At 34.8% G+C, this 10,778-nt stretch overlaps 2 pseudogenes; both read right to left on the bottom strand.

Moving 5' to 3' along the window:
- Positions 1-568: 568 nt before the first annotated feature.
- On the bottom strand, positions 569-1,384 carry LOC107498520 (annotated as a pseudogene).
- Positions 1,385-9,530: 8,146 nt separating this feature from the next.
- On the bottom strand, positions 9,531-9,649 carry LOC118604195 (annotated as a pseudogene).
- Between the last annotated feature and the right edge of the window lie 1,129 nt (positions 9,650-10,778).

A 10,778-nucleotide genomic window follows, 5' to 3' on the forward strand; every position in this document is an offset into this window, starting at 1 on the left:
ATCCAACAAAATATCAGGTTCACTTTGTTTCAGTACTTGCTTAATATCAAAGATTACAAGTACATGACCTCTCAAATAACTTTTAAGTGCTGATTTTTACTTTTGCATATGTTGAATACTTTTCATATTTTAAAGAATCGGTTTTTAAGATACATTCTAAAGTCTTTATTTAAATACGAATTCCTTTTTTATATTTAAATTCATGAGTCACACCCACATTATGTCCCTAGAAAAAATTCTGAAAGTTTGCAGAAAAGGGCCACCTCCATAACAGTGTCTGTCTATGGGCCCACAGGTGTTTTCCAATCCCAAACAGAAAAGTGTGACTCAGCACCATCAGAGAAAACCAACGTTTGGTTACAAGAGATGTTCTCACTGACAATTATTATAGCCCCAGACACACCATCAGCTCACAAGGGAGTCTGAGGAGGGGAAGCAGACAGGCAAAAGGACAGACGCTTCCTCTTATCAGGAAGCAACTCTTCCTCCAAGCAAGAGGTGGATGACTTGGTGCCACAGAAGAAAAGATAATCAAGCCATTGTGTTCACAATTAAGAAGCATCCTCATTCAGTCATGAAAGCCTTTCAATGTCTCTAGTGCCTGGAACCAAATATAGTCTTCCTAAGCCATCGTTGGGATGGAGGGGCTGCCACAGGACAGAGTTATAGTCAGTTTGTGGCCTTCTATGAGTACTCTGTAATTTAGCTTGGGTTGAAACCAATCTTCTTCACAGTTGTGGTGCCTCTGCACCATGATGATAGTGCCCATGAGCGACGAACCTGTAGCTCACTGAAGGCATCAGACATGAAAAGAAGGCTTCAGGAAAGAAGGCTCGAAGAACTGCCATGGTCAGGCTCCGGTCTGTTGCTCTTAAGGGCTAAGAGGGACAAGTCAAGCTTGTAGAGTTCCTTAAGACTTAGGATACAACCCCAAAGGAGGATCAGCACTTGTGGTACTAGTGTCTGGGCAAAGAGACCCTCTAGGTGGTTGAGGACACTCTCCAGTTCTGCCATGGTTTGTTGGCCTGTCCTGCTGCTTGCCTCAGTAGTGTCCAGTGGTTTCTTCTTCACCAAGTCCTCTGTCTCAGGAGAAGGTTTTTGACTGAAGTGCCAAAGATGTTCAGAGGGCTGTTGGTACATGATACCCTTTGGAAGTTTACAAGTAGACAAACAGTAGCTTTCCTGGCTCACAGGCTTGTGAAACAGCACTGGCACCAAGTAGTCTCTGGAGCACAAAGGCTCTGAAGATTTGGGATGTTCTTGGGCAGAAGTAGTTTCAAGTAGTTCTATGTAGGGGGATGGAGGGGGTGGTGGTGGTGCAGGTTTCCTCCGGCTCCTCATAACACTCCAAATCAGGGACTGTGGCTGGGGACAGCACATCCATCTATAGAACCTCTCCCTTTTTGGTGTCGATACATTTTAAAATCTTGAAGCTAGAAGGCAGATACTGACAATAAAGTAAATCAAGTGTTGGAAAGTAAATGCTAGAAATAAATTTACATCATTAAGTTCACAAAATTTTTATAGACTTTATGGAAATACTTTTTTTAATATTAATAACTGAAAGGCTTGCATTTGGAACTTTTTCTGTAGTATCCAGTATTTTAATTATTAGACACTGGTGCTCTTCTTAAATCTAGCTTCATTCTGTAAAAGAATTTTACAACTTCCTTAATCTAGACTCTTTTTTGAGAAACTAAAACTCTATGACAATTTTGCTTGTATGGTTTTATGGACTGAATTATAGTCCTTTCCTAAATTCTAATGTTAAAGACTTACTCCCCAATATGACTGTATTAGAAAATAGGATCTTTAAGGAAGTAATAAAGTGAATTGAGGTCATAAGGGTGGGGCCCTAATCCGATGGGATGGGTATCCTTATAAGAAGAGGAAGAAACAGCAGTCACTCTCTTTCTGAGAGTACAGAGAAAAGGCCATGGAAGGACATAGTGAGAAGACACCATCTGAAGAGACACGTCCCACCAGAAACCCTGCTGGCACCTTGATCTTGGACATACAACCCCCAGAACTGTTGTTTTTATTGTTTCAGCCAGGCAGTCTGTGGTATTTTGTTATGGCAGCCCAAGCTGACATAATGTTTCTAAAACAATGCCTGATACATTAAAAAATGCTAAAAAGATATGTGTTGAATAAAGGAATAAATGCAGAGAATTTTTAATACTCAATATGGCCATAGTGTCTTAAGTTTACATCTCAAAGATATAATTATTATCTATAGAAACCTATTTATGAACATCTAATGAATGTTATTTTTATGCTGTTTTGTAAATTGCACATTTGTTTTTTTAAGTATGTATAAGATAAAATAAAAGTATACCCTTGACATAACTAGATTCTAACTTCAGAGTCACGGTGCAACACTGTTCAAAGTACTGGAACAGACAGATAATTGACACTTGAGGACAAAACCATGTGTGCCTATAGGAACACAGGAAATGTGGACAAGAAAATGATTTACTATTCATTTAATATCCTAATTTTTATACCAAAAGCAATGTCAATAACTTCCTCTGAGAGCCCATTAGGGCAGAACTAGATATTGAGCCTCACTTAATTGAAAGGAAGATAGGAAATGTGTGAGAGCATGTGGATAGCCATTAAAATAGTAAATGTATCTGCCGCATAATTAATTTTAGGTTCCAAGTTTTTAGTGACTGTTTATTGAACCTATTGTGATAGCAAATACTTCATGGTCAGGATTTGCTTAAGAAAACATTTCATGGATTTAATACAAGTAGGTACTTTCAATATATTTGTAAGGGATGATGTTGTGAAGGTCAGGAAAAACGGTGATCTCAGGGAAGCAAAAATCTGCAAGGATACCAGATCCTACAGCACTAAAGCAGGTGATTGCCTGGAAGATTTTGGAAAGTTGATGCAGATTGCTAAAGTCCTGGACCTGACAATGATGTCACAAGTGTAACAAAGATTCTGCCATGCTTTCTACTTCCAATCTCTTGGCTGTAACTGCTACTGATTAAATGTAAACTAGAATTAACAGGCAATAAATTCCAGGAAATGTACTTCTTAGAGTTTCATCCTAGTCCTTAAAACACACAAGAGCTAAGAAGTGAGTGGAGAAAGTTCTCGCTTGTTAAATAGAAAATAAATGTGTGCATACATATACGAATATATGATTGACATTATAAGTGTTTGGAGTTCTATTTAGTCTTTGGTTTCCAGGAAATTCAGAAATTTCCTCCTTTGTTTCTTACTCTCATTCTCATATTCCATGAATATTAATAAAACCTACAGTTTTTTGATGAGTAGAAGAATATGTAGTATTTAAATTCTTTATAACTAAAATGATATCACAGTAATAGCATATCCTTGCTTTTGTTAGTCTTTAAAATTCTCACCTGTAAAATACAAAAGTTAAATTTTAGGTACAATTTTATGATTAGTCTGCATTGACAATCTCCAGTATATACTAAAGAAAATTGTCCCCATTTCAAGGCAAGTCCTGATGCTCATATCTCTGAAGTAAATATTATAAAAACATAAATGAGAAATTGAATGTATAATAAAATATTTATGACATTTGAATAGAGTTTATATTATCCTTATTCTGAAGTTGTGTTTGATTTTGACTGGTAGTTATAGTATTTTATGAGCAAGCAGTAATAGAATGTGGCTGTGAAAATAGTAATCTTTTTGTCATTGAACTGCTACCTTTTTAGATTTGGAATTTTCTTGAATGATTAATATACAATGTGATATTTTTGAGAGAAAATGATTCCATTTATATGGTAACCCAAAATATAACATAACTTGGAATTCACTTATCAAAAATGCACAGGACCTGTATAAAGATAATGTTAGCATGCTGCTGGTCATAAAGAAAATTTAATTAGAAAGTCTCTCTCTCTCTCTCTCTCTCTCTCTCTCTCTCTCTCTCTCTTTCTCTTTCTCATTCAAGAAACAATAACAATGCACCAAATTAAGGTTTGATTGATGGAAAGCAACACAACAGTATTGCTGACTCTGTTGAAAAGATTGGAGTTAGAAAAAAATATATAATTAATTAATTTTTTATTAGACCTACCACTCAATGAAGTATATTATACTACATTGTCTAAATGAATGCATGTAAATTGTAAGATTTTGTTTTTCATGGTGATATTTCTGGTTTAAAAAAATCATAAGAGGAAGACAGTTGGCTAATTTGGAGCCCACTCAGAGATAAATGAACTTAATTAACAATCAATCCTTGAAGGGGATCCAATAAAATTGCATATTCAATACAATATTTTCTCATCTATGTATCCTTTCATTTACTTATTTGTTGATTCATTCAACAAATAATTACTGCTTGTCTGCAATGTCCTATTTAGTATTCCAAGCATTGTAGATATAAATAAAAACAAGGCAGACATAAGATATAATTTAAGTGTTTTATGTTCACTATCATGGAGATTAAATTTTTATAATGTATATTAAAATGTCCAACCATCTATTGATTTTCTAACTGATTCAGCTCCTACGCTTGGATTTGAATCTGAGGTTGAATAGGGAAGAAATATGACCCCATAAACATATTGCCCCTTTCTCAAACCATGTCAGGCCACTGGTGGAATGGAAACTGACTATTGTAAGCGAGGACACTATATATTCACCACTTTTTGAGAGGCAAAGCCCTTGGCTCCCCTACCTCCAAGTCCCCGTAAAAAGGACCTTCCCTAACTTCCAAGAAGCACGTTCTCCTCTTATATTATCTATATTTTTCCATGCCGGAAATCTGCTATGAGGGAAGGCTTTCAGGATAAAAAAGTCAAGGGTTTATTTATATCCTTTTCATGTTTTTCCCTGTTATTCTTCTCAGACTTTTTAGAGTGGAATGTCCTAGTTGTCTGCAATAAAAAGACACTGAATAAAATAAAATACCACAGTCACAGCGATCCCTCTTCTGGGTATCTGCCCCCCAAATTTAAAAACATTTATCCATACATATATATTTCCTTCTATGTTCATTGCAGCATTGTTCATGATGGCCAAGATATGGAAACAACCAAAGTGTCCTTCAATAGATCATTGTATAAAGATGCAGTACTTATACACAGTGGAATATTACTCAGCTATAAAAAAGATGAAATACTGCCTTTTGTGACAACATGGATGGATCTTGAGATTATCATGCCAAGTGAAATAAGTCAGATAGAAAAAGTTAGGATCTATATGATTTCACTCATATGTAGGATATAAAATGAAAGGAATGTACAAATGAGACAAAGAAAAACTTTAAGACATGGACAACAGTTTAATGGTTACCAGAGGAAACAGGGGGAGGGGTGGAGGTAGAAAAGGGTAAAGAAGGTAAAACATATGATGACAGAAGGATATTTGACTTTGGGTGGTGAAACACAATGCAACATACAGATGATATATTATAGAATCACACATTTGAAACCTATATAATTTTATTAACCAATTTTATCTCAATAAATTTAATTAAAAATACTAGGGTCAGAGGAGAAACTGCTGCTGATATTTACGAATATATTTTCTATGCATTTTAAAGATCATTTACTCTTTACAACAACTATATGATATAGGAATTATAATGTTAGTTTAATAAATTAGGAAACTGACAGTGCTCCCAAGGTCTTATAGTGTACATATGGTAGAGTTTTGACTGACAATCAGGCTTGCCTGATAACAAAGGCCTTGCTCCTTGACATTTACTCTGTTCCCTAAACTTGTGTTTCTTTAGGCTGCATATTATAGGTTCCAAATTAATTCTTTGGAGTGTGCTTCTTAAGTGAACTCAATACTGATTTGTTCCCTATCAACATAAAGGGACTGGTACCAAATATAATGTATTCCTATAAGACATCGTGTGGAAGAATTTCTACAAAAGAGAATGTTAAATAAATGCTCACTAGGATTACTAATCTCCAATATTCTGATATTATAAGTGTGGCATTATTCATAAAAATTAATGGTTATCAACCCAGGACCAAAAAGGGTTTCTGAAAAATTTAAGACCTACATGCTTTTTCTGGAGCACATTTGTCAGATTGGATGTTTAAATTATGGCAACAAATGACCACTTGCACCATTTTGGAATGGAGATATTAAACAATTTTTACTTTTTTTTCTCCCCTGTAACAGGGTGCCTATTGAGTTTAGGGTCCCTATTGAGCCTCATGAATACCCTTTTGCAGATACTTTTAAAGCTATTTAGAACTCATTCATTTTCATTCATTTATTTATTTTTAAGTAATGCGCTATCTATATGTTCTCTCTTCGTGCTTACGTACAAAAATCTTATAAGTGTGATCTCAATTAAATACATGTCTTTTTATGAACCTCTACTCCTAGAGTTCAAGGTCCAACATATAGAATTTTGCTTAGTTTATATTCAGTAAACAAATGTTTACAACCCCTTTCCTGGTAAAAGATAAATATCTTGTCAATTTGAAATTTATATTGACAAATAACAGCTAAAATTTATTGATCATATGCGTACACACATACACATATACACACATACTAAAGTATCCTCTAAGCTTCTAAATATCCAGGGCCATGCAAAAAAAAGACTACTTTTAAGCACACAGACATTGTGTTCAAGCAACAGTAGATTCAAGGCAGTATTCTGGGTCAGCCTGTAAATTATGTGTGATTTGCTCACATCAAACAAGGGCAAGAGCTCATCTGCACATCTGTGTATGCTGCTTCCTGAGTCTGAAACATTATTCTCCTGCTTGAATGAAGAGTGAATTCCTAAATGTCCTTTGAAACTCAGACCCAAAATCATAAATTCTGCATTCCTTGTCTCACCTCTACAGTTAAACCTCACATATTGTTCTCTCCTATACTTTCCTCATAGCACTTAGAATATTGTACTTAATTGTCTGTCACTTGTCTATCTGACTAGGTGGTAAAAATTTAAGTTTTGCATTTAAACACTTCCTCTTATGAATTTTTCTTTTATTTACTCATTTAACACCTATTCATTGACTATGTGTTATAACACAGAAACAATGAGTCTCAAGAAATAGACCGGAGTCAAGGATATGGGGTGCTTTTCCTTATCTGAAGTACAATGGAAACCACTATGTAAGAACACAACTATGAAATCACTGTTAGTTTTCTTGTACAATATGAGTTCACAGCACGAGGCTCAACTTGCCTTCTGAGTCTCCTGGGTTGGAGGGTGCAAGTGTCCAACAACAATCATATCATCATCATCATCATCATTATCTCTATCTTGGTAACAACATAAGAGGGGAAATACTTGTGCAATAGAAACGTTTAGGAGTTTGAAGTGACACATTTCTGATGAATAGGATGTCTGTAAAAATGAAAGAGTAATCTATTTAATGATATAGGAAACAGTTGAGGGTGAGGACTCTCGGTTCAGTTTTCAGTGTGTTGATTTCTCAGGTTCAGAGTGCCTTCTGAATCCCCTGTTCACTTATTCTCTGACATTTTGGGGTTCATATTTCATTTTCTCAAGATTAAAATGAGGAGAGATTCCAATAATTATAACTAAGGTTGCCTGAGGGTTAAATGAAAGGATGTACATAAGGCACCCACCTCAGCATCTGGCATGCAGAGAATAATAAATAAAAGTGAAACATCTTCTTGGCACCTTTCCCTATGCCACTGTTATCTCCTCCTTGATTTAACTTCAATGTGTGTCTTTTACTTTACTTTTTAATAGTGAAGCTAAGTTTTCTTTCTTTTTTCTTTTCTCTTTCTTTCTTTCTTTCTTTCTTTCTTTCTTTCTTTCTTTCTTTCTTTCTTTCTTTCTTTCTTTCTTTCTTTTTTCTGGGATGCCCTGGCATACGTATGATTTTTTTCTTTGTCTTTACATGTACAAGTTATTTATTTTGAAATATCATATATTTTCAAAATAACTGAAAGTACCAGAGAGAGAGTTCTCATATACTTTTCACTCAGTTATACTAATGTTAACATCTTCCATTTTAATATTTGGTACATTCATTAAAACTAAGAAATTAACATGTGCACAATATTATTAGCTAAATTACAGACTTTATTTAAGTGTCACCAGTGTTTCCACTAATGTCGTTTTTTATTACAAAATCTAGTCTAGGAAACTTAGTATATTAATTTTCTAGGACTTCCATAACAAAGTACCATAGACTGGGTGGCTTAAACATTAGAAATTTGTTTTCTCACAGTTATGGAGGCTAGAAATCCAAGATCAAGGTGTCAGCAAAGTTGATATCTTCTGAGGCCTCTCCTCTTGGCTAGTGGATGACCAGATTCTTCTGTCTTTACATTTTTTTTTCCTGTGTGTGTCAGCATCCTAATCTATTTTTATAAGAATACTAGCCATACTGGATTGAGGCCCACCCCAACGAAGTTATTTAATTTTAATTACCTCTTTTAAGACTCTATTGTCTAATTTAGTCACATTCTAAAAGTATTGGTGGTCAGGACTTCACCATGTGAATTTTATGTGGAAACAATTTAATCTATAACACTATGTTTTATTTCATTATCACGTCTCCTAAGTCTCATCTAATCTATGAGTTTGTCAGCCTTATTTTCCTTTGAAATTTTGGAAGAGTGATGACTAAGTGTAATGTAGATCATCTTAAATTTATTTGAGTTTGATATCTTCCCATAATCATACTGAGGTTAATTATTTTTGGAAAGACTCCTACAGAGGTGAAGTACACTTTTCATTACATCATTTTGGGAGGGGACACATTAAATTAACATGACTTATGATATTAACCTTGATTACTTGGTTAAGGTGGTATCTGTCAGATGTCTCCACTCTAAATAGTATTTTCTTCCTTCCATAGTCTATTCATTAGAAATGAGTCCCTAAATCCAGCCCACATTAAAGGATAGAGAATTAAGCTTCACCTCCTGGAGGGAGAAATGTCAAATAATGTATAAACATATGTTAAAAGACACTAAAATAATTCATAAGTATTATAAGAGAGGGACCTTGAAACTATGCAAATATCTTGTTTGTCCTTAACATTTCACCTTTATTTATATATTTTGATACTGTTCAGTCACAATCTCTTGGGAAAAAAATGAGAGAATCCAATCTGCTCTAGTGATGCAGGTCTCCAAAGATACGTTGTCAGCAACCATACTTGGATATATTTTTTCTGAATATCACAACATTTCCATCCTACCTAATGCAAACTCTTCCCTTTTGTAATTGTCAGCATTTACCCTAGGAAGTAAGATACCACTAATAGTGTTCTGAGAATTTTAGCTAATAACACAGAGTAAAATTGGGTCTCTCTAATATAGTGATATTAAGGAGTAATATAGTTATATCTTTATTGGAGCTCTAGATGCTCTAACTGAACCTCTTTGGGGAGAGAGAAACAGTAGCCCAGTGCAGTGGCTATAGTCTACAACTGAATCCTAAAAGGACAGACATAAAACAAGTACTGATATTCATAGGCCAAAGCCTTATGCCTTATGTACACAATAAACCTCCAGGTAGTTATCACTATTATGTACTGATTTTTCAAGTTTCTTTTTTTTTTCTTTCTTTTTTTTTACTCCTACAGCACCTGGTTTTCCTAGGTGGTTTCCCACCCAAGTACTAACCAGGCCCGAACCTGCTTAGCTTCCAAGGTAAGACAAGATCAGGCATGTTCAGGATAGCATGGCTGTAGAGATTTTTCAGGTTTCACTTTTGAAGGATCTTTCTATTTTTCCAAGTAGTAAAGATGCCTCTATTCAGTCTCCCCTTATAATTAGAAACAATATTAAATTACAAAAGTAATAGAAAACTTATGTGAACTTAAATGATAATTAAATCTTACTTTTCTAACCAACACATTCTCTCTCTCTCTTAAGGGAATTCTCTGTTTAATACTGCATTACGATCAGCAGGTATCTTTGTCAGGATGGAAATCCAAGCTATAGATATAGCTGGTGGTCCGAATGATCAATGCGCTGGAGCTCTGTTATACTACAGTGAAAACTCCACTATACGGAGAGTGCCATCAAGAGTGCCTAGTATTTGTGGAAACCTCAGACATATTTTTTCCTAGAAAATGTTGAAAATAATGACTCATTCCAGTTTTTTTGCTTTCTTTTTTTTCTAAATTATAGAAAAGTAAACCCTTTTAATCAGAGATTTTATAAGGGCATGGCTTCATTTATATTCACTTATTAATTTATTTATTCCTAAATTATTTATTAATTATCTGTGGACTCTGTCCTCTTAAATGAAAACGTGACTTAACCTTTCCACTTTACATTTGTTATATACAGTTGACCCTTGAATAACACAAGTTTGAATTGTGCAGGTCCACTTACACACAATTTTTTTTTCAATAAACATACAGTTGGTCTTTTATAGCCCCAGGTTTCACATGAGACATTTCAATCAACCCTGATCGAAAACAATATTTTAGATCTGCAATTGGGAATTGGTGGATATGAAGGGCTGACTGGGTGCATTGTGCTAGGCCATTTTATATAAGAGATTTGAGCACTTGCAGATTTTGGTATCTTCAGAAGTCCTGGAACCATCAATTCCCTGCTGATACTAAGGAATGAGTGAAGCCTTGGGGGAGTCAAAAGTTGTATACAAATTTTTGACTGCATAAGAAGTCAGCACTCCAACCCTCACATTGTTCAAGGATCAACTGTATTTCAATTCTTAGGTAGTATTTCTCCAGGAAGTTTATATTATCAATTAATTGCTGAATTTTCTAATTTTGCTCTTCATGATCACCTTATACTCCAAAGACTAGGGATACTTTAATTTAGTCTGTCTCTATACTGCTTGAAAATCA

This window comes from Rousettus aegyptiacus, unplaced genomic scaffold, assembly GCF_014176215.1.
Source record: "Rousettus aegyptiacus isolate mRouAeg1 unplaced genomic scaffold, mRouAeg1.p scaffold_m13_p_6, whole genome shotgun sequence".
NCBI lineage: Eukaryota > Metazoa > Chordata > Mammalia > Chiroptera > Pteropodidae > Rousettus > Rousettus aegyptiacus.